Source organism: Lissotriton vulgaris, chromosome 5 (genome assembly GCF_964263255.1).
Source record: "Lissotriton vulgaris chromosome 5, aLisVul1.2, whole genome shotgun sequence".
Lineage (NCBI taxonomy): Eukaryota > Metazoa > Chordata > Amphibia > Caudata > Salamandridae > Lissotriton > Lissotriton vulgaris.
Window position 1 is genome coordinate 1,109,367,643 of NC_141693.1, and position 24,292 is coordinate 1,109,391,934.

The window sequence follows — 24,292 nt, forward strand, 5'->3', positions numbered from 1 at the left end:
ATGACCTATGTTATATTTATGTTGTTATCCCCTGACTTGTAAATGTTGTTTGTTTTTTATTTTTAATGCACACAGCACTTTACTAAACAGCCTTCTAAGCAATTTTGTGTTCTACAAAACATGTTATAAGATGGCCGCGACATTTGGCCTATGTCGAGGTCCTTCTTTGATGTAAATGTAGTTCTTGTGAGGCTTCACGAGTAGAAATGGCTGCTTGTTATGCACAGCAAACTGACACTGACGAAGCCGTGAGGCAAAACACGTATGTTCGGGGTGGGGGGTTTGTATTAAAGTACTTTTTGCAAGGATAGAAGCGTGCTCTCTACTTTCAGCGTTGACTGTGCTGGTAGTGTTGGAATATATATATAAGTATATATATACATAAACAAATATATATATATATATTTAGTTGGACATTTCACTCGTACAAAACCATAGAAATTCCCCCGTTATAGTTAGTTCAGATAACTATAACTCATGCGCCCGCAATGCACTGCTGATGACGCCACATATTACATCACTCATGACATAGTCAGTGACATCACCAAGGCTATGCTCCTTTTTAAACCTCTCTGCAACGCAGCCCTGTAGCGCTAACTGGAGGTACATGGTGGGCTAGTTGGCCCCCTGAGACCCAAAGGATTGAAGGGAAATTAATCCCCCAACTTAAAATGCACCACAGGGCTCGTTTGCATAGTGGTGCAGGGAGGGGGCGGGGCCTGATGTGACGATTGTGCAGACGCACCCGTGGCGCGTTTTAAGTTTGGGGACTAAGTTCTCTTGAATCCTGAGTGTTGCTGGGGGGGCAGGTCCTCTGGCATGATGCTGGCTTTTTTCTTTAGAAGGGGGGCTGTGTGGCCCCCCCTTATCCTTCTTTTTTTGGTGCCCTGGAGACCCCATCCCCCAGCGCCTGAAACGTTTTTTTTTCAAATGTGAGGGGGGTCATGTGGCTCCCCTCCAGAGGTACAATATTGCCCTGGGGACCCCATCTCCTGGGGCCTGGCCACCCTGTTTCTTTATTTTTTCTTGTTGGGAGGGGGACCGCGTGGCCCCCCTTCTCAGACAATTATGGCCCTGGGGACCCCAACCCCCGGGACAGGCCAGTCTGTTTTTCATTATAATTTTTTTACAGGGGAGGGGGGTCACGTTGCACCCCTCCCCGCCCACTTCAGGCCCCAGGACCCCATATCCCGGGCCTGCCCGTTGGGAACAGTGGGGGGAGCCCCAATGCCCCTACGGTCCCGCCGGCTCCCCGCCTTCTGCAGGAGCCCCTTGTGGAAAAGCAATTCTGCTTTGCTTCATTGAAGCTAGAACAAGTTTCCCTGCTCTCGCTTCAATGAAGCAAAGTCCCTGTGGCTCCCTCACTACCATAGCAAACTGCAGTGTCCTGGGAGGGTCACCCGGGACACTGTAGGTGCCGGCCCTGGGGGGTGGCAGTCCCCAGGGCTATCGAGGGCTCAAGGGGGGGGGTGCTCCCCCTCCCAACTATTTAAAGCCCTGGGGAGGTGGTGGCCTCCGGGCCCGGGATTCCGTAACTGACCCCAAAGTTAAATATAGAGTGCCCCGGGGAGGTGGTTGTCCCAGGGGCATGTGGGGGGGCTCAAGCCCACCATACATAATGTTTTATTTAAAACAGAGGCCCGGGAGGTTGGGGTCCCCTGGGCTGCAATGGAGCTGAGTGCCCCGCAAATTATATTTCAAGCCCCAGGGAGGTGGTGGTCCCCGGGGCTATGGGGGCCACTGTTGGCCCCCAAAAACACACATATACATTTTTTAAAAAGAGAGCCCTTGGGAGGTGGTGGTCCCCAGGGCTGCGGGAGGCTGTGTGCCCCCCTGCAAATCCTCAATCTAGCCCCGGGGAGGGAGTGGGCCCCAGCTATTTATTTTTGGGATTGCCCCCGGGACCTGGCCCACCCGGGGCTTATAGAAAATGAAGCACGGGAGACTGCGCTTCATTCTGTTTTTGTATTTTCGGTCCGGATTCGCACAGCCAGCGTAAAATCTGCCTTTTTAAAAAAAAAAAGCCTTTTTTTTTGTTTGGGAGTCCTTGTCCTAGGGGGGTCAGGGTGTTTTTACCCTGTCTCCTTTTCTTGTTTTCACCTTTTTTTGTACTGTTTTCTTGTGACTCGGTTACCGAGTCACAAGATAGCTGGCAACACTTCCTGGTTTGGAGTGTTGGCAGTGGATTAGAAGAAAGCTTGTGCACGGGAGGGGTCGTGACTCCTCCTCGGTGCTCAGATATAGAAACGTTTTCTTTTTCTAATTTCTTGAATGGATTTGCACCATTTAGGAAAAGGGCTCTTTCTGAACCAGTACCTACCTTTATGCCAAATTTGGTGTAATTCCGTTCAGCAGTCCGGGCTGTAGCTTTGTCTAAAGTTTCCTATGGAATTAAGATGGGGAAAATGCGTTTTGAGACCCCCCTTTTTTCTCGGCCCGGGCTTCACGAATCACCCCAAAACTTTCAAAATGAAATGAAATTTTCAGGAAGATTCTTCAAACGGCACGAAAGATATTGGCAAATCAAAAAACACTTTTCCTATGGAAACTAGGTCCTAACTAGGACTACATACTAGCGACCACCAGTAGGGGCATATATATGTGTGTGTGTATATATATATATATATATATATATATATATATATATATATATATATATATATATATATATATATATATATATATATATATATATATATATATATATATATATATATATATATATATATATATATATATATATATATATATATATACATATATATAACCTACTGGCGGTCACCAGTAGGTATATATAGTTAGGATTTTTTCTCTATGGGATTTTTGAAAATTCTATGTCTAATAACTTTGGCGTTTGTGGACGGAATTGGCTGAAATTTTCAGGAAAATGGCACATTCTGTTTCTGTGCAGCTCCTGAAAATTTGGGGGGGGGGGGTCATCAAGGGGGGGCCGAGAAAAAAGGGGGGTCCCAAAACGAGTTTTTCCCATGTTAATTTCCATAGGGCGGTTGGCCTCACTTTTAGCTCGAACGGCTGAATGGATTTGCACGAAACTTGGCAAAATTGTAGGGACTGTTAGCCCGATGTGCCTTTGCTAGGTCTCAATATATGTCCTCCAGTGGATTTTGATAAATTAACGTTCAAAAAAGATATATATCTGTAACAGCGCTCCGGGCAGCGCTCCGGTTCGCGTACTTGACGCGTAACGGTACTTCGCGAAGCGAAGCTGATTGGCTCTCCGGTGTCTGTCAACATTCTAAACAGTCCGGAGCGGCCGCCATCTTGTCTCTCGGTAGGATCTAGAGACAAGAGGAGGCCAAAACAAAGGGGGAAATGACCATAATGGGGAATAGTAGATCCTCCCTGACCCCCTAGGTTTGATGTGGAGGCTTTAAAAGGGCCCCGTGGGGCAAAAAAAAACCAACATTTTTTTTTTTTTGCGTGAGAAGCTTCCGGTTCGCGAACCGAGAAGCGGCTCGGGGAGCGTACTATGAGGAAACAAGAATGATAGTCTTTTCAAATATTGTATGTTAATTGATTGTTTGTTTTGTTGATTTTTTTTTATTTACTATCTTGATTGTTTGTTTTGTTGATTTTTTTTTATTTACTATCTAACACAAAAAAGTTGCACAGTATATTAAAAATCTCATTTTATATAATTTATCTTTTGGGTACTTTTTCAGCATTTTGAAATAAAAAAGAATAATGTCTCAAACAATTTTAACTTATAACATTTAAATTTATTGTTCTGATTTTTCAAAATCTAAAAGAATTTGTAACATTAATTCATCTGGTATGTCGTCATTTTCATTCCATGATTCACATTCTTCAACACATTTAATTAATTCTTCGTCTACAGTGTCATCCAAAAAGTCTGTTTCTTCTTTTTCTTCGTTAGGATTGTTTTCAATCTTAATTTGAAATGACATTTTATTTTGTTGTGCTTCCATTTTCTTTCTGTAAATTGCATAAAAAAATTATATCAGTAGAGATAGGGCACTGTTGGGTTTAAGTTCAGAGAGGTACTTGTGAGTTTATAACAGAGAAGTTATCTTTGGGCAGTGTATGGTTACAGGCGTGAAGTAGTACTAATAAAAAGAGCCTGTGAAGAAGCCTAAGTAAATTCATAATTATACAAGCCTTTCTCAATGTTTAACTGTTACAGAGGGACAGTATATAACTATCTGAAAATGTTTTTCCAAATTAATTTAAAGTGCATAACATACTTCTTTCAAATTTATAAAATAACATCTTACCTTTAAAAAGAAGTTGAAGTTATTAGTGAAAATCCTATTGAAATGTACACCAGGAAGTAGTAGTCAAAATGGCTGTGTTTCCTTCTCTTCCTTTATATATATTCAGGTACATAACCAATCAAATGTCAGGTAAAAAAAAATGAAAATGAAAGTAACATTTTCATTGGTTGTCAATTCCAACACTTCAGATGTGTTTTGTGAAGTAATTTACCTCAGGGTATTTAGAGAGGTCTACAGGCTAAATGGCTAAATGGATTTCCAAATATATTTATGAAAATGGTAGGGATTGGTATGTAGTATGAGCTAATCTATATTTGGTGAAAGTGTTTCCAGTCATTTTTTTGTAAATTACTTTCCCACCTTTTTTAATGGAGCGCTTTCCGGAAAGCGCCCCGGTACGCGAACCAGCAGCGTTACGGGAGTCCACCATTTTGTGTTTCAGTCGAATTAAGATACAAGATGGAGGGCAAATAATGTTCAGAATGGGTAGAAGGGGGCACGGTAGACGTATCTTGACCCCCTAGGTTTTCTGAGGGTGGCTGAGGAGGCCCATATGTGCGGGAATTTTTTTTTTTTTAAAGAAATTTCGTGCGGTTAGCTTCCGGTTCGCGTACCGGGTAGCGCTCCGGGGAGCGTAGTTTGTTGAAAATTAGTGAAAAAAGTTAGAGAAAAATAATAATTGTGAGTGATTAGATGTAGGGTAGCTCTGAGAAGAGCTTTTGGGTTTATGGTACATTTAGGTACTTATAAGTAGGTACCAATGCACAGTCTTAAATTCAAAATGAAAATTCTGTTGCCCTCATCTGAGAAGTGAACTCCATCTCCTCTGTAGATATCTTGCATGCAAAAACGCACGTTATTGTTGTACATGGAGCCTATTCCATGGTCTCTCATGTAAGCTGAAACAGATTTGTTTACATGCTTCCTCGACTTCTCAATTTGTGGACTAAATTGGTTCGACCACCTCCATTTCTGTCTTTGGCATATATTTGAATATACCAAGGCAGTTTGAGGAAAAAGTGCCATTAATTGCTCAAAGGTTTCCTTTAAAAGCATTTCTAGACCTACCCCAGTCAAAGTGCCCAAATCATTACCTCCACAGTGCACAATTAACAGGTCAGGTTTTGGCAAATGCATAAAGGTTTTCACCAATGGTATCAATTGGTGACATTTTAATCCTCTGTGGCCAAACCACTTAATTTCCACATCTTGTAAATTGAGGTTAGGTAAATTTCTGTTCTCAGCATACCTTTGAGCCCAGTAGATGTAACTATGTCCAACAATCCAGACAGAAAACATGGTGCGAGAAGGTTCTGCTGCAGTCAGATGAAGTGTGGTAATGAAATGGCAGATGAAACAGTAGGAGTTTGTAAAGAAAACAAACTGTGGAGTTTCAGTGCAAATGATTCACTAGCAGTGATTGGTAGATTTCCATTTCTGAAAAGAGAAAGTTAGGGTGCATGGATGTGTTCTTTGAAAGATGTAATTTGAATGGTGAAGAAAAAATCATTTAATGAAAGATTGCACTGGATACGCAGGTGCACTGAGAGTTCAGAGTTCAATTGAAACATTGTTGTGTGAACTTGCTAACATCAGAGGTCTTTCAGGAAGTGGTTGCTATGCAAAAAAGGCAGAGAGGGCAGAGGGGGGAAGGGTTTTGATTTGAAAAAAGTGAGGGAAGAGTTTTGATTGGCTGACATGAGAGATATGTGTGATGAATGTCAGCATTTCTGTGCTTTCTATAGCTGCAGCCTCTGGAGTGCATACTCTTTGTTCTGCTGAAGACAATTTGGTGTATTTCTGAGACTGTTTTGAAACTCATAAAGTATTTGCTAAGGTGAGAAAAGATTTATTTAATTTAGATAGAGAATAGTATGCTTTAAGGAGAAAATTATGAAGAAAGCTGTGTTTTTAAAATGTTGCTTTGTCTCAAGTGTTTTACAAATAGATTTTGTTTCTTTGAGAAATTGTAATTGGAGATAATGTGAAGTATTAGTACTGACAGGGTGTTTTTGTACATAGGAGCTGTGCAGTGTTTTCAAATTATTACTTGAAAATCGTTTTGGAGGAAAAGGAATGCTTTTAAAATTTATCACAAGGAAATAATGGTGTCTGTTTCTTTATATGGCATTTGAGTATCTCTGATGGTATATTTCCCATTTTAATTTAAGAGCTTTCTCCATGGGGCTTGTTCCTTGTAAATATGCTCCCATCTGTGCTTGGCAAATTTAGATTTTGATTATTTGACTTACATAGCCATGTTAAAAGTGACCCAAAAATGATGCAAGGGCAATCAAAAAACCCCTTTCATGTGTCTTAAGGACATTTTAAGTCATTTCCTCTTGAATGTAGGTATGCAATTGATTTATATGTTGTGTTTAAAAAGGTTTTTTTCAAATCAATTACATTTCTGGATATGTACTGCTAGATCTTCATAGGTTGTTTGGGGCATATTTATAAGGCATTTGAGTGTCTCTGATGTTATCTTTCCCATTTTAATTTAAGACCTTTCCCTGTGGTGCAAGTTCCTTGTAAATATGCTTCCATCTGTGCTTAGCAAATTTAGATTTTGATTATTTGACTTACATAGCCATGTTAAAAGTGACTCAAAAATGGTGCAAGGGCAATCAAAAAGCCCCTTTCATGTGTCTTAAGGACATTTTAAGTCATTTCCTCTTGAATGTAGGTATACAATTGATTTATATGTTGTGTTTAAAAACGTTTTTTTCAAATCAATTACATTTCTGGATATGTACTGCTAGAGCTTCATAGGTTGTTTGGGGCATATTTATAAGGCATTTGAGTGTCTCTGATGTTATTTTTCCCATTTTAATTTAAGACCTTTCCCCGTGGTGCAAGTTCCTTGTAAATATGCTTCCATCTGTGCTTGGCAAATTTAGATTTTGATTATTTAAGTTACATAGCCATTTTAAAAGTGATCCAAAAATGGTGCAAAGGCTTTAAAAAAAACACTTTCATGTGTCTTAGGGCATTTTAAGTCACTGAGGAAACACAGGTGATGTAATTGTGAATTGAGGAAAAGAAACTCCACATTTTTCAATTACATCACCTGTGTTTCCTAAGTTTATGAATAACATTGTGCAGATGAAGTTTAGGTCTGTCCACGGACACAAAAGAGGTCTGGCCTTTGTTCAAGAGTGAAGTGGACATGACTTACTTCATTGGTAGGCCTTCACATGTATTATCTCCTCTGTACTCTGCAGCAGCGGTGCACAAGATTTGCTATGTGGCGACAAATTTACAACTTGATGCATCTAGACAGATGTGTCATGCTGTAAAGTCCCGTGCCATACGAAACCTGCGTCAGGTTTCATATAGGTGTTTTGTTGCAGGGTGGGCATTCATTTGCATGAAAGTCCTGTAAAACTAACACAGTAAAATTTAGAAGATTTCACTGAGTCAGCTTTATAGCATTCCTGAATCAAATCCTTATTGCTGTTTGAAACAGGCATAAGGAGTGAAGCACCATGCAATGTGTGGCTTCCTCCTGTGCATTGCAGTAGACATGTCGTGTTTACGACGTGACTTGTGCAATGTGTTGCTTTTGCGGTACCGATGCGTGACGCATGTGTGCTGTTTTTATTCAATGGTGCTCCACATTGTAAATGTGGCACACCATGGGTAGCAGAGCAGTGGTGCACGTTAACTGGTGCATCCCTGGGGATGTGCCAGTTAACATAAATCTGTCCCTATACATTTAAGTATGTGCAGGGGACACAGAGTCGGTGAGGCTTATCCTAGGTTAAGAAGAGATGAGTCCTGTTTACTGAAGACTTAGACATAGGCCTCACCTCTTCAGCATCGCTGAACATGGCTAAATAATAGCTGCAAAATGATACTCTTGTTAAACAATTTTACTATTATAGTCTCTGAGATTTGTGTCTTAGTCTGCAACATCTCATTGTTGTTCTCTTTTTTTAAAGATAACGACAACATCAAGCATGAGTGATAATGAGCAATCGGTTGATCTCGATCTTATCGTTGAACTTGTCATTAAAACATCAGTGGAAGTAGATCCCTTAGATCATTTAAATCCTGAGGATGATGAACAATATGATGAGAATGCCGATTTGTCAGAATTGTATGACTTAGGGTGGGAAGCTGATCTGCTTGAGCCTATGTAGTAAAAATGTAAACCGTTTCATTTAAAATTAAACAAAAGTTCAAAAATAGTTTGTGTGTAGTGTCTTTATAAAAATAATCAAATATGCTCGTAAAATTAGTTCAGATTCACATATAAAACAACACAGGTAAAATGTAGAAGCATTTAATTTCTTTGCTACTATTTGTGAGTTCTAAATTTGCCAATGCACTAAAAATTATTCTATGTTAAAATAACAAGTAGGGTGTTAAGTTTTTGATGACTGTTATTGATTTACTTTTTGGTAATAGTGGTTAATACATTTTTTTATTATATTTTAGCACAGATTCAACTGCAGATTATTTCAAAATTTGAAAATGCCAACTAAGAATCGAATTAGAAAGGCTACAAGACGTCAAAGACAGCAGGTCCATCAATTACTGCAGCAGTCCTCTACAAAAAAAACTTGTCAAGTCACCAAGAAAGCACCGGGTAAGACCACAAAATCATTCATAAGAAAAATTTGTAGTAAAAAAAGTATTACTACAGAAAATGTTTCAGTCCAGAAAAAGAGAAGCAATTTAAACGGAAAGGAAAGGCCAATCAAAAATGTTACTGCTAGAGCAAGAGATAACTCTGTGCATGATAGCAGAAGGAAAGAACAGTTTAGGGACAGTCGTAAACGAATGTTCCGCAACAGGATAATTGGCAACTTGTTAAAAAATATTAAGAAAAGTCAACAGAAAGTGTTTTTTTATAAGAGAAAAAAAACGTTGAGAAAGTTATTGATCAGGCATTTGAAATTAAACGAAAGTTATTTATTTTGATAATCAACAGAATTAGAAAGGTAAACAAGGTAATTTATGATTTCAAAACAAATAGTAGATGGAAGAGAATAATTAATCGTAGTAATTTTTGTGATGTTTTCTCAAGAGACTGAATGCATAGTTCAAGTTCTGAGGCATTTTTTAATGAGGAGAGTTATTTCCAGGATAATGATTTGGTGCATGCAGTTGACACCAGTGGTCGAGCTTATGAAGTGAAAGATGGATGTCCAGTTGAAAAAGAAAAACTTGTGACAACAGAGACAGAAGAGGTGTTAGGTAATGAGGTTTTAGGAAGACGTCCTAAGGGTCCTGTGTACACCTGGAAGTGTAGTAGTATTTGCAGTGTGCGACAGGATTCAATCAATTTGCTTTGTGATTTTGTACGGACATTTAATAAGAAAAGTTTGAAGCAGAAAATGAAGTTGTTGCAAGAATTAGATCCTTGCAGAGTGAGAGAAGTGACAGGTTTGCATGGTCATTCACTGGCTTGTCTTTCCAGGAGAGTATGCCAGAGTGTTTTTCATCATTTCAGGATGCTAGCAGTGCATCATAATAAAGTGAGGAAATTAGTTAGAATGTTGTATTATGCTAAGAGTCCAGCAATTATGCTTAAACAATTATGTGCTGCTCTTTTCCATGGTTCTGAAATAGATGTGAAGAATATTTGTGAAGAAATTGAGTTTTGTTACTTTGGAAGTGAAAAGGAGAATGTTGAAATTGACCCAGAAGAAGAGGGTAATGTGGCAGATAATGTACAGGTTTCCAGTACAGATAATTTTCAGAAGGAAATTGCCACGTTTCAGGAGAAATCAAGTGAGAGGCCTAATTTCACTTGTGTGTGTTGTCGACGCACTTATTATAAGAATCAGACTAAGTTAGTGGATTTATACGCAAAAAGTGAAAGGGAAAATAATAGTGAATGGAAGGATTTTGCAACATACTTGATGGTAGAAAATTGTTTTGATTTGGGATCGGATCAACGTGTGTGTACTTATTGTTGTAACAAATTAAACCAAAACCAGATGCCTGCTAGAGCGGTTCATAATAATCTGGAATTGGTTGAGATTCCTTCTGAATTGAAGGATTTAAATACTTATGAATCTATTTTGATTCAAAGTATCCATCCCTTTCAGGCTATTGTAAGAATGGAGCCAAAGACAGGGAAATTGCCTCCATTAGATTTACAGGGAGGATTAAAGGGAAGAGTTGTTTATTTGCCTTTGGATTTGAAGAAAAACATTAACACAATTGGAGTAGAGAAAGTGGAAGAGGAACCTCTGGTTATCTTAGTTAATGGGGTTCCGACAAAGAATAAGAAAATATGGCAAGATTTAGTGGATGTTAGGAAAGTCAAAAAGGCAACATTGTATTTGAAAAAAAATAATAAGTACTATAAGAATGTATATGTTGCAGAAGAGGAAGTAAGTGAGGAAGAGGATAGCGATTTGTGTGCTGGCCAAATTGAGAAAGTAGAAGCCTCTAAAAAGGAAGAAATATATGAACATTATAGTGTTCATCCTTTGCATTCCAAGGAAGTCATGGGGAATGCTATTGAGTTGTTTCAAATGAAACAATCCAAAGGGAGTCCCATTAGTGTTTGGGAGGAAAGTTTGGAAGCTCGGTGTTTCCCACAGCTATTTCCAACAGGTCAAGGAGGAAGATATGATGAGCGACATCATCAAATTCCTGCTTCTGAATACCGGACTTTACGATTGTATGCAGAAGATGCTAGGTTTCGACAATGCATTCCCTATTTGTTTCATCTCCTGTTTGAAAGCGATCTGTCAGGACTGTCATATGCAGTGAACCACATCTTGAAAAGTGGTATACAGATGCAAAACATCTCGGCAAGGGACTTCATGGATAAAGTCAATGTCCAAGACAGTATTTTGGAATCTCACCTAATTAATCTCATGGCGTGTCAGCGTGGTACTAATGAGTACTGGTACCGTCGTCATGGTGATTTAAAATGTATGCTGAGGAACTTAGGTACTCCGACATGGTTCCTCACTCTGAGCTGTGCCGAGTATAGCTGGGAAGACTTACTTGAATTTCTACGAGAGGCAAATGGAAACATTGAAAATATTGAATTCAAGACACCCGGAGAACTGTGCTCTTTGGATCCAGTGAATGTATGCAGGTACTTCAATCATAGATTTGAAGCTATGATGTCTTTCATTATGAATAAGAAGAATCCACCTCTTGGAGAGGTGTTGGATTTCTTCTGGAGAAAGGAGTACCAAGCAAGAGGTGCTCCTCATATACATATGCTGCTGTGGATCAAGGATGCACCCAAATTTGGAACAGATCCGGATGACTTAGTGATGAGTTTCATAGAACAGTATTCTACGTGTGCTGTTCCAAACGCAAAGGAGAAGAAAAGCCTAAGAGAACAAGTTCTATGTTTCCAAAGCCATCGTTGTGGAAAGTACAGTCGTCGTAAATTCAGAAACAAGGACAAGTTCTACACCAAATGTCGTTTCAACTTTCCACGACCGGTGATTTCTAAAGGAAGAGTAAACAGTTTGATGTCTTCGCTGCGACATAATGTGACGAGGAAATCACCCAAAAACACATACAATTTGAAAAGAAACGAAGAGTCCAAGTACATCTACGACTACAACCCAGTGATTTTGTCCATGTGGAATGCTAACATGGATATATAGTTTGTGGCTGACACATGTATGGCTGTGGCTCGGTATGTGACATCTTACATCACCAAAAAAGAAAGGACAGAATTGAAGGATATGTGGGAGGATATTTCCCTTGAAAAAAGCCTCAGCAAGAAGTTGTACAGTTTCAGTTTGAAGACGTTGTCGCATCGAGAAATTGGAGCTTACGAATGTTCTGACCGGTTGTCTTCAGCAAGTCTCTATGCCAAATCCAGGAGTATCGTTTGGGCGAGTCTTGGTCTTGCTGCAACACGAAATCGAGTTCTAAAACCTGTCCGGGAAATTGAGTATTTGGCGGAAAAGGAGCCAAACAGTACCGACATTTTGAAGACCAACATGTTGGATACATATTATCCAAATCGAAGCAGTCACCTCGAGAATGTTTGTCTATATGATGTTCTACAAAATTACGTTTTCATGAGGAACATCAAAGAAGATATTGAGAAAGGAGTGTATGCTGTAATTGGAAGTGAGGGATGTCTGGTCAAGCAAAGAAAATGCCACTTGTTAAACCATCGAAAATTGAGTGGCGAATCTCCAGAAAAAAAGGAGTTTTTCTATTTAGCACTCTTGCAACTTTTCAAGCCTTGGCGTGCAGAAGAGGAACTGCTTGGAGATTTTCTCTGTTACGAAGACTCTTTCAATGCCGCCAAGGAGACCATAGAATGTTCTGCTTTTCCCAAATATCTAGAAATGTTGACTTTGGAAATCGAGCAGGAAGCAACGATTGCAGCCGAGATTGCTAGAGACAGTTCTCAGGACAGTCAGAGTTCTGTTTCATTGAGTCAGGATCCACTAGGAGGACCTGTTATTGAAAATGAAGCTGCCACTGCTATGAATGAAGTAGAAATAGCCATGGCACATGCTCAGGAGGATGCGGTTAACTTAGAAGACTTGGAAAGACAACTCAACGTTGAGCAGAGGAAAATATATGACGAAGTTACCAAGCAAATTGAGCATGGATTAAGTCAAGAGAAGAAAGAGTGCTCATGTACGTCGTTGAAGCCTGTCCGATTGTACGTGAGTGGAGAAGCGGGAACTGGAAAAAGTTTCCTCATTAAAGCAATTTCATGCTATTTGCAGGAAAGGACTGAGTCATCGCTGTCTTGTGTTGTCACCGCTCCAACTGGACTGGCAGCACATAACATTAAAGGAATTACTTTGCATCATCTACTGGTGCTGCCAGTGGAGCATGACAACAAATTACAATACCACAAGTTATCTGGAGATGCTTCTTGTGAAGTTTCAAGAGTCTTGAGGAAAATGAAACTTCTTATCATTGACGAAGTAAGCATGGTTTCCAATCTCATGCTTGCCTTTGTGCATTTAAGAATGCAAGAAGTTCTTAAAACAGAGTATGATGTGTTATTTGGTGGCAAACACATCATTGTTTTCGGAGATCTTCTGCAGCTGACACCAGTGAAAGGACAACCTGTGTTCAAAATACTCACGCATGAAGATACCAGGAAGTGCCTAGGGAGCATTGGCAACGTAAATATATGGTTGAACTTCAATTATGCTGAACTGCATGAAAATATGCGTCAGGCGAAGGATGAAGATTACAAGAATATTCTACAAGATGTTAGAATTGGAAAAGTGACCGAGCATGCAAAAGAAGCTTTACATGCACGATTACTGTCAAATTTATATCCAGAACAAGACGTTGTGCCTGAGAATATTTTTAAGAAAATTACTGAGAAGAAATCTGGAATACGTTTGATGCCAACTCTTGCAGAATGTGCCATCTACAACAACAAAATGTTGCATTTAGAAAACCAAGAGATTGTGAAACTAGAAGCTATTGACAGAGTAGAGCATATGGGATCCACAATTATTTTGTCTGAGAATTTGAAATATAAATTGGATTCATTAGAGAAGACTATATCTAAAACTGCAGGTTTTGAAAAGACTCTGAATGTGTGCTTAAATTGCCGTATAATTTTAAGAAGGAATTTACATGTTGAAAGAGGTCTGGTAAATGGATCAATGGGTAATGTTGTTGATTTTCTGAAATACAGAAATAGAGATGGAATTGAATTTTTAAAAATTAAATTTGATGGCATTGAGGAACTACAGCTAATTGGTCGTTCTGCAAGATTTTTGCTTGTAAAAGACTTATATGTGCGCCATAAGCAGTTTCCTGTTTGCTTGGCATATGCGGTGACAATCCATAAATCGCAAGGTTTAAGTGTAGACAGTTCTTTGGTGAATATTGGCAGTTCTGTGTTCAAGGAGGGTATGGCATATGTGGCATTGTCACGAGTTAGAACTTTATCCGGTTTGTACTTGATTGAGTACTATGTCACAAACATTTGTGCGGATCTAGATTGTGTTAAGGAATACAATAGGTTAAGAAGAGAGTATGCGCCACATTTGCCTCAATATCCTTTGTTTGAGAAACGTGTGGTAGGCCCGAAACGAAGAAATGTGACCAATAGTAGGGAGGTTATAGCAAAAAGACGAAAAGTCGATGAACCTGAGATTATAAGCAGAAAGAAAATGGATTCTGTTGAAGATGTTGTTGGTTTTAAATTTGAAAACAGTTCTGGTGTCAACTGCTATGCTAATGTAGTGGTTAATGTTTTGTTTTCTCTAGTAAATGTAAAAGAAGAGATTGTGGTCAATTCGGATCAAAGATTTTGCAGTTTGTTAAACTCTGTGTTAGAGAAATGTAGCACTGATAGAACAAAAATACAAAGTGTGTCTGAAATTCGAAATCTGTTAGACAGATGTTCAAGTCAAACACAATTCTCTCAAAATATTCAGCAAGATTGTCAGGAGTTTTTAATGTATATGCTTGATGTATTGCATGCTGAAGGTGTAGATGTAGATCACCTGTTTGGGCTTTCTTATCAATGGCAGCATGACTGTGAGAATTGTAGGGTATCAAGTACTACTAGTGTAGACTCAGAAAGATTTATATATTTAACTTTGCCAGACAGTAAATCAGTGTCCTTTAATAAGCTAGTAAAAGCAGCTGATCACAACATGGAGTGTAGCCAATGTAAATCTGAAATGATGTCAACATTATTTATACGAAGATATGGCCTGTATGTCATTTTAATGTTCCAACGATGTAGGCCTGATGGAACAAAATTGACAACTTTAATTAAAAATGTTGTTGCTTCGCAGTTGTCAATATCAGGAAGGACTTTTGTAACTGCAGCAATTATATATCATGACGGTCCTACAACAACATCAGGACATTACACAACTTATTTAAAGTCCAGAAACGGCTGGTCATTCTGCAACGATTCTGTTTTAACTTTCAAAAAGAAATTGCCTTTTGACCTTAAAAATTCTTACCTGGTGTTTTTAAAACCAAAATTTTAGGGAAAGAATCTCGGAATTTGTTCTGAGGAATTTCAAGAGGTTCATGGAGTAGAGGGAATGTAAGTCTGCAATGCTGTCTTGATTATTTGTCCAAACTTTTGATTATAATGTCATTTTAAAAATTCAAAAATATAAACCTGATGCAAGTAAGTCTGCTTCATAGTAAGCAGTATCAGTGTCATAGGAAATGTAGAACATGAGTGAGCAACAAGGGTAAGATATTAGTAGTCCAGGATTGTGAAAGTAATCTTAAACGTTTTCTTTCTGAAAGTTGCGAAAATAGAAAATGATGGGATTTGCTTACAAGAATTCCAAGAGTTGTAAATGGCTCTTACATGATTTGGCCTTGTGGAAACATGTGGTAGAAAGCGAGAAGTCTTTTATCGTATGTAACATATTTTTCCCCGCTGTTACATGATGAATACCTTCATGTCACTGATTTTAGTGAAATTTGATACATTCTGAGAACAGCAAAAATAAACCATTTAACATGTATAATTAATTCTCTACTTTTTGTACTTATGATATACATTTAGAAATGTGTAGTAGACATGGAGAAGCTGAGGCTTCTGTAAGTGTCAAAGTTGTAGCATACAGTGCTGCACTTCTGGGTGCTGTTTTATTTGGAAACCTGAGTAGGCCTCACCTCAAACAAACCTCTGGATAGGACACATCTTATTTGCATCCTGAAATAATCATTTAAAATATTAGGGACAATTTTATGATGGCTTTACACCTCTTTTGCGCTGCCATTGCATTACTGTTGTGAGACAGAAGCAGTGCAAAAGATGCACCATGTTCCAAAATAGGCCTCACTTCATCTGCATCAATATACTGTTAGTTTAAAATATATATCTTTAGGACTGTGTAGGGGGCCTGGAGAGGCAGAGGCTTCTGTAAGTGTCAAAGTTGTTGAAAAACTGTTTGTCCTTCAACCTTTTCCCTTGTCTTTTTTATAATTTTTAAATACATGTTTTAATATTTTTCAAATGTTTGTTCTCTCTTTCACAGATTGAAACTATGAAAATAAAAAGTGAATAAGTTAACGACAATTATAAGGTAAATGTTTTATACTCTTTTCGTTACATTTCTATCACATTCACCTACTATTAGTTCCACAGCTTCTATAGGGCTTCAGACTATAGGGCTTTAAACAAAGTTTAACTAAATGTGGCAATTTGAAGCTGTGCCCGTGGCTTTTAGGTCAATGCGCAAGCGCATTGACCTAAAATGCGTGTGCACATTACCAAATCGCCGTCTGTTCCCTCAGCCGCACTCCTCCCACACCTTTGAAGTGAAGCTTAGCTTCACTTCAAAGGCCCCGGCTGCTTCACACCCTCATTCTTCTCTCCCCGCTCCGTCCCCTCACCTGCCCGCCGTGTGCATTTCTCCTCCCCCCCCCTCCCCACAGCAACGCCACTCACACACGCAACGCCACTCACACACGCAACGCCACTCACACACGCAACGCCACTCACACACACAACGCCACTCACACACACAACGCCACTCACACACGCAACTCATCCACGCAACGCCACTAATCCACGCAACGCCACTCATCCACGCAACACCACTCATCCATGCAACGCCACTCATTCACGCAACACCACTCATCCATTTGCAAAACCAAAAGGTCAAACTCTTCTATTGCGAGACCTATTGCATTTTCAATGCTTGATTCTTTCACTTCCTTATCTATTTTGTTTTTCACAATTATATCCTCTTCCATCTTTTCTTCGGTAAATAAATCTATTAAACAGCATCTCTGGTTTAGTCCCTATAGCTGTCTTTCTTTTAACATTACTCTCTGTTTACTTCCCTTGTACTTACTCCTTTTTAAAAAAAAAAAAATTGGGGGGGTTAGCTCCCGGTTCGCGTACCGGCGAGCGAACCGGAAAGCGAACTAAAAGAAATAGAGCTTGCCAGAGTGCTAAACATTCTAGCAAATTTTTGTATAAAGGGGAGGTAGTTCTGAAAAGAACTCTTTTTTTTTTGTTTTTGTTGTTTTATATTTTTTTTTTACTTTTCTGAACATTATTTGTTTTTTTGTATTTTTTGAACAATTTTATGTTTTTTTTGTTTTTTTGGAAGGGAAAGAACAAAAAACAGGCATTGAAAAGGGCTCAACAGGAGCAAAAAAAATAATATTTTTTGGGGCGTTTAGAGCACTTGTGACTTTCAAATGCTCTATTTACTAATTTAATGCTCATATTGGCACATGAAAGTAAGGTACCACAATATAAACAAACAATCTTCATGTGCACAAAGTTTTCCTGGATGTTTGGCACTGTTTCCCGTGCCTCTGGCCCTGACAGAGATATCTCTGCTGATGTCCTGGCCACAGAAGTTGGAGGGTTGTCTTGCAGGTCAAGCATCTCTGCCCGGCTATAATTTAGAGGATGCCACCTCTGCATGTGACGGTGCATAGTATAGTTGCCATAACTATACTTTTTATCTGTGCCTCTAGATAAGTTCTGCTTGCATATTAGGCACGTCACATAGCGAGCATTAACTTTTTTCTCTCCTGCAGGAAATGAAAAAAACTGCCAAATAAAACTATTTTTATAATGAGATACCAGGGGCAACTCTTCTAAAAATTGTGGTGCCTGTTCTTCCTCTTCCTCTTCTTGATCCTCTTCCTCCTCTGGGTTTGCAAGGAACTGTGGAGGTGGTCCTCTCTTCCTATGAGGAGGTGGTGGTGGTGGGGGTCCACCAGCTGAAGCTACTAGTGAAGCCATTTTCCACTGTGCAAAATAGGTCTTCCTTTCTCAAAGTTGAAAGTCAGAGTGAGAAAAAAGGTGGGGGCTTTCATCATTTGGGAAAAAAAATAGTTCTAAACCAATGAAAAGTGTTATTTTTAGGTCACATGACCTAGTCTTACATCATTAGGAAACCAAAAGTGAAATGAACCAATGAAAAGTTTTATTAACAAGTCACATGACCTGTTCCGCTTACGTTACGTGCTGCGCGCCGCGCTCTGAATCGCTTCCGGAAAGCTGCGTTTCGCGCCTCTGTTCGCCTCCGGAGCACTTCCGGGTGCGCTAACGCGGCGCGTCATAAGACGCATTATGCGGCAACGTGATATGTTGCGCTTCCGCGACGCGTCACGATGTATATATTCACTGAAAAAACCATAGGTTATAGACCATATATAGTTAGGAATTTGCATTTACAAAACCTTGAAAATTCACTGAAAAAACCATAGGTTATAGACCATATATAGTTAGGAATTAGCATTTACAAAACCTTATTTTACTCACACAAAACCATTGAAATTTCATATATAGTTAGTTGCACTAACTATATATCGCGCACCCGCAATCCACTGCTGATCATGTCACATATTACATCATTCATGACATGGTCAGTGACATCACTGATGACATTACTGATGACATCACTGATGACATCTCAAATGACATCACTGATGACATCACTAATGACATCTCATTTGCCATTACTGATCACATCATTGATAACATCATTCATGTGATAATACGGTGAACCTCTTCAGACTCTAATATAATCTTAGATACACTCAGAGTAAATAGACGCTCACAGACTGTCACTCATCTATTGAGTTACTCACACACCTAGTCAGTCATGCAAAGAATCAATTACACCTCCATTCCCTCAACTATACAGTTATACACACCTTACTTATTCAAACATATACTAACACATATTTACTCTCTTATACAATCCCTGATACAAGTTCTCAATGATCCATACAGCCACTCACACATTCACTGGCTCTTATGCACAGTTATTTATATATGTCAACTCTCACATGTACTGTGTTTTACATATGTACTTACTTTGATATGTAGCACTGAGATATCCATTCACTCACCAATACACTCATGCACACAGTCAACTGCTCATACAGATGTTTCCACATGCACTTTTGAACCCATACATCTAGTGAATCAACTGCTCACACATCTATGCACAGAGTCACACACCTCACAGCCACCCACACACACACTCACTCTCTCATACAAATACTTGGGCAACCTATCATTAACCAATATACTTAATCATAAAGCTACTGATCAGCATAAGCAGCAGTTTACAGATCAACAGATATAATGATGCACAAATTAAGACAGTTTAGTCACTAACCCATGCACTCAGTGAGACACATTTAATCACTCACTCATACAGTCAGTCATGCGCCTACTAAATCCTTCATCCAGAGACTTATACATCCACTCATTCTTCAATATGTAAAGCATATTTTGACTTTTCAGAAACATACAGTCACTGGATGTTGTCATCAGTGATGTCATCAGTGATGTCATTTGAGATGTCATCAGTGATGTCATCAGTGATGTCATCAGTGATGTCACTGACCATGTCATGAATGATGTAATATGTGACATGATCAGCAGTGGATTGCGGGTGCGCGATATATATTTAGTGCAACTAACTATATATGACATTTCAATGGTTTTGTGTGAGTAAAATAAGGTTTTGTAAATGCTAATTCCTAACTATATATGGTCTATAACCTATGTTTTTTTCAGTGAATATATATATATATATATATATATATATATATATATATATATATATATATATATATATATATATATATATATATATAGATAGATATATATATATATATATATATGTATATTTACCTACTGGCGGTAGTTAAGATTTTTTTCCTATGGGATTTCTGAAAATTCTATGTCGAATAACTTTGGCGTTTGTGGACGGAATTGGCTGAAATTTTCAGGAAAATGGCACATTTTGTTTCTGAGCAGCCCCTGGGGGAGGGTTTTGTCAAGGGGGGGCCGAGAAAAAAGGGGGGCCCCAAAACGCGTTTTTCCCATTCATTTTTCCATAGGGCGGTTGGACTCACTTTTAGCTTGAACGGCTGTATGGAATTACAAAAAACTTGGCAAAATTGTAGATATGGTTTGCCCGACGTGCCTTTGCTATGTCTCAATATATGTGCTCCAGTGGATTTTGAGAAATTAACGTTTTAAAAAACAGATATATCTGTGACAGCGCTCCGGTTAGCGCCCCGGTTCGCGTACCTGACGTGTAACCGAACTTCGTGAAGCGAAGCTGATTGGCTCTCCGGTGTCAAGTCAAGTCAAATCAGAAAATTTATATAGCGCGCTACATACCCAGAGGGTCTCAAGGCGCTTGAAGAGGGGTGGGGAATTACTGGTCAAATATCCACGTTTTAAGTTGCTTTCTGAATGCTAGGTGGTTCTGAGTAAGGCGAAGGTGAGTGGGAAGTGAGTTCCAGGTTTTAGCTGCCAGGTAGGAAAAGGATCTACCTCCCATGGTGGTTTTGTTGATGCGAGGTACAGTGGCCAGGGCTTGGTTGGATGATCGTAGCTGGCGTGAGGGGGTGTAGAAGGACAGTCGTGTGTTGAGGCATTCTGGTCCGATTTCGTAGAGTGCTTTGTGTGCGTGGGTTAGGAGCCGGAAAGTGATCCTCTTATTGACGGGGAGCCAGTGGAGGTTTTTCAGGTGACCAGAGATGTGTTCTTTGAGCGGGATGTCTAATATGAGCCTGGCTGAAGCGTTCTGGATTCGTTGGAGTTTTTTCTGGAGTTTAGCAGTAGTACCGGCGTATAGGGTGTTTCCGTAGTCCAGTCGGCTCGTGACCAGAGCGTGGGTGACCGTTTTCCTAGTTTCGGTGGGGATCCAACGAAATGTTTTTTTGAGCATGCGAAGAATGTTGAAGCAGGATGAAGAGACGGCGTTGACTTGTCTATTCATTGAAAGTGAGGAATCCAGGATGACACCCAGGTTCCGTGCGTGGTTCGTCGGGATGGGTGCTTTTCCAAGGGCTTCTGGCCACCAAGAGTCGTCCCAGGCAGAGGGGGAGGTGTCTAAGATAAGGACTTCTGTTTTATCTGAGTTCAGTTTCAGACGGCTGTGTTTCATCCATTCGGCTACTTCTTTCATTCCTTCGTGTAGGTTAGTTTTGGCGGTGCTAGGGTCATTGGTGAGTGAAAGGATCAGTTGAGTGTCATCCGCGTAGGAGATGATGTTGAGGTTGAGTTGGCGTGCGATGGCCGCGAGGGGGCTCATGTATACGTTGAAGAGGGTGGGACTGAGTGAGGATCCTTGGGGTACGCCACAGATGACTTCAGTGGCCTCTGAGATTAATGGAGGGAGGCGGACTCTCTGGGTTCTTCCGGTGAGGAACGAGGTGATCCATTCCAATGCTTTTCCTTGTATTCCGATGTTTTTGAGGCGCTGTAGAAGGGTGCTATGGCAGACTGTGTCGAAGGCTGCGGAGAGGTCAAGGAGGATGAGGGCGACTGTGTCTCCATTGTCCAGGAGAGTTCGAATGTCGTCTGTTGCTGCGATGAGGGCGGTTTCAGTGCTGTGTTTGGCTCGGAAGCCGGATTGTGAGGAGTCGAGGGATTTGTTTGTTTCAAGGAAGGCGGCAAGCTGGTTGTTGACCGCTTTCTCGATGACTTTGGCCGGGAATGGAAGGAGCGAGATGGGGCGGTAGTTTTTGAGTTCGGTGGGGTCAGCTGTGGGTTTCTTCAGGAGAGCGCTGAGTTCGGCATGTTTCCAGCTTTCCGGGAAGGTGGCGGAGTTGAAGGAGCAGTTGATGACATCTCGGAGGTGTGGTGCTATGATGGAGTCTGCTTTGTTGAAGATGTGGTGAGGGCATGGGTCAGTTGGGGATCCTGAGTGGATGGAGTTCATCAGGCGGATGGTGTCCTCAGTGGAGATTGGGTTCCAGTCGTTGAGGGTGTTCAAGTGAGGTGGGGGTCCTGCAAGGGGTTGGGTGGGTTGGTCTTCGGTTTGGTTGTCGAAGCTGTTGTGGATGTCTGCGATTTTGTTGTGGAAGAATGAGGCTAGGGAGTCGCAGAGGGCTTGGGAGGGGGTGATGTCGTTGGAGTTGGCCGTGGGATTGGTAAAATCCTTGACGATATTGAATAGTTCTTTGCTGTTGTGGGCGTTGTTATCTAGTCGATCCTTGAAAGCGGCTTTCTTGGCTTTTCGGATCAGTTGGTGGTGTAAGCGGGTGGCGTTTTTGAAGGCTTCCTTGGTGCTGGTGGTTGGATCTTTTTTCCAGGCCTTCTCAAGGGAGCGGCAGAGTTTCTTGGATTTTTTAAGATCATCGTTGAACCAGGAGGCCTTCTTGCTGCCGAGTTTGTTTTGTCGTTTTTTCAGTGGTGCTAGGATGTTGGCGCTGTTGGATAACCGTAGGGTGAGGTTGGAGGCGGCTTGATCGTGATTTGAGGAGTGGGCTGGGGGGTTAAGAAGAAGCGATGAGGAGATCTGGTCGATGGTGATTTTGTTCCAGTTTCTTTGCAGAGTTGGTTGGGGGTGGTTGTTGGGTTTGGGCTTGTTGTAGGTAAAGTGAACGCAGCTGTGGTCAGTCCAAAGGAGATTCGTGGTGTGACTGAAGGAGACATGATTGCTGGAGGTGAAGATAGGGTCGAGTGTATGACCTGCGATGTGGTTGGGGGAAGTGACAAGTTGTTTAAGTCCGAGGTTGGCGAGGTTGGCCAAAGGGGTGGTGGAGTTGCGGTCGTTGTGCTTTTCAAGGTGAAAGTTGAGGTCTCCCAGAAGGATGTAATCTTTGGAGGGGAGCGCGTGTGGAGTGATGAAGTCCGTGATGACCTCACTAAATTGAGCGCGGGGTCCTGGAGGTCTGTAAAGGAGGGTGCCTCTGAGTGTGGTCTTGGGGTCGATGTGGATCTGGAAGTGGAGGTGTTCGGAGTTGGCGAGATTGACGTCTGAGCTGGTTGAGATGCGGATTGATTTCTTATGGACGATAGCGATTCCTCCTCCTGTGTGGCCGGTACGGTCCTTGCGTATGATCTTATAATCTTCAGGGATGGCAATGGTGATGTCTGGGGCAGAAGAGGCGTTCATCCATGTTTCTGTTAGGAAGGCGACGTCCGGAGAGATGGTGTCTAGTAGATTCCATAGGTCAATGGCGTGCCTGTGGACCGAACGGGTGTTGAGCAAGATGCATTGTAGGTTGTTGGGGTCGGATATCTGTGGTGTGATCATAGCGGAGTTGTAGATGGAGCCGTAGAATTTGCAGGAGTTGCATGAGAAAGGTCCGTGGGTTTGTCCAGGAGCAGCGGTGTCTGTCAACATTCTAAACAGTCCGGAGCGGCCGCCATCTTGTTTCTCGGTAGGATCGAGAGACAAGATGTGGTGAAAAACGAAGGGGGAAATGAAGGAAAGGGGGCAAGGTAGACCCCTCCTGACCCCCTAGGATTGATGAGGGGGATATTAAAGTGCCCCGCGGGGCAAAAAAGTAAAAAAAAATGTTTTTGCGATTTTTCGCCGTAGAGGCGCGTCCCGGTACGCGAACCGGGCAGCTCACCGGGCAGCTCACCGGGCAGCTAACCGGCAGCGTAACGGGAGTCTGAGGAGAAGCTGATTGGCTGTCAACATTGTAAACAGTCCGGAGCGACCGCCATCTTGTCTCTCGGTAGGTTCGAGAGACAAGATGTGGTGAAAAACGAAGGGGGAAATGAAAGAAAGGGGGCAAGGTAAACCCCTCCTGACCCCCTAGGATTGATGAGGGGGATATTAAAGTCACCCGCGGGGCAAAAAATAAAAAAATTAATTTGCGATTTTTCGCAGTAGAGGCGCTTCCCAGTACGCGAACCGGGCAGCTAACCGGCAGCGTAACGGGAGTCCGCCATCTTGTGTTTTTGGAGCGTCCGGTTCGCGTACCGGGTAGCGTCCCGGTAAGCGTAACAAGGGGAAAACCAAGAGAAACAGTAAAAAAAAAATTAAGGGAATAGATTTCCAGCAAACTTGGCAAAATTGTAGGGATTTTTTGTTTGATGTGCCTTTGCAAGGCCTCAAGATATGTGCACGTGTGGATTTTGTCTAATTAAGGTAAAAAATATATATATATATATCTGTAAGCGTGCTCCGGCGAGCTTACGTACGGGTTTTGTTTGCGCTGCAGAGCCGATACGTCACGGTTATGCGACATGTCATGAGGCGTCTCACGTGGCTACGTGATACGTCACGTAATAAACAATATATTTTACAGCTATAGATATTAGCTTTTAAAAAACCAATGAAATTCACTGAAAAAACCATAGGTTATAGACCATATATAGTTAGGAATTTGCA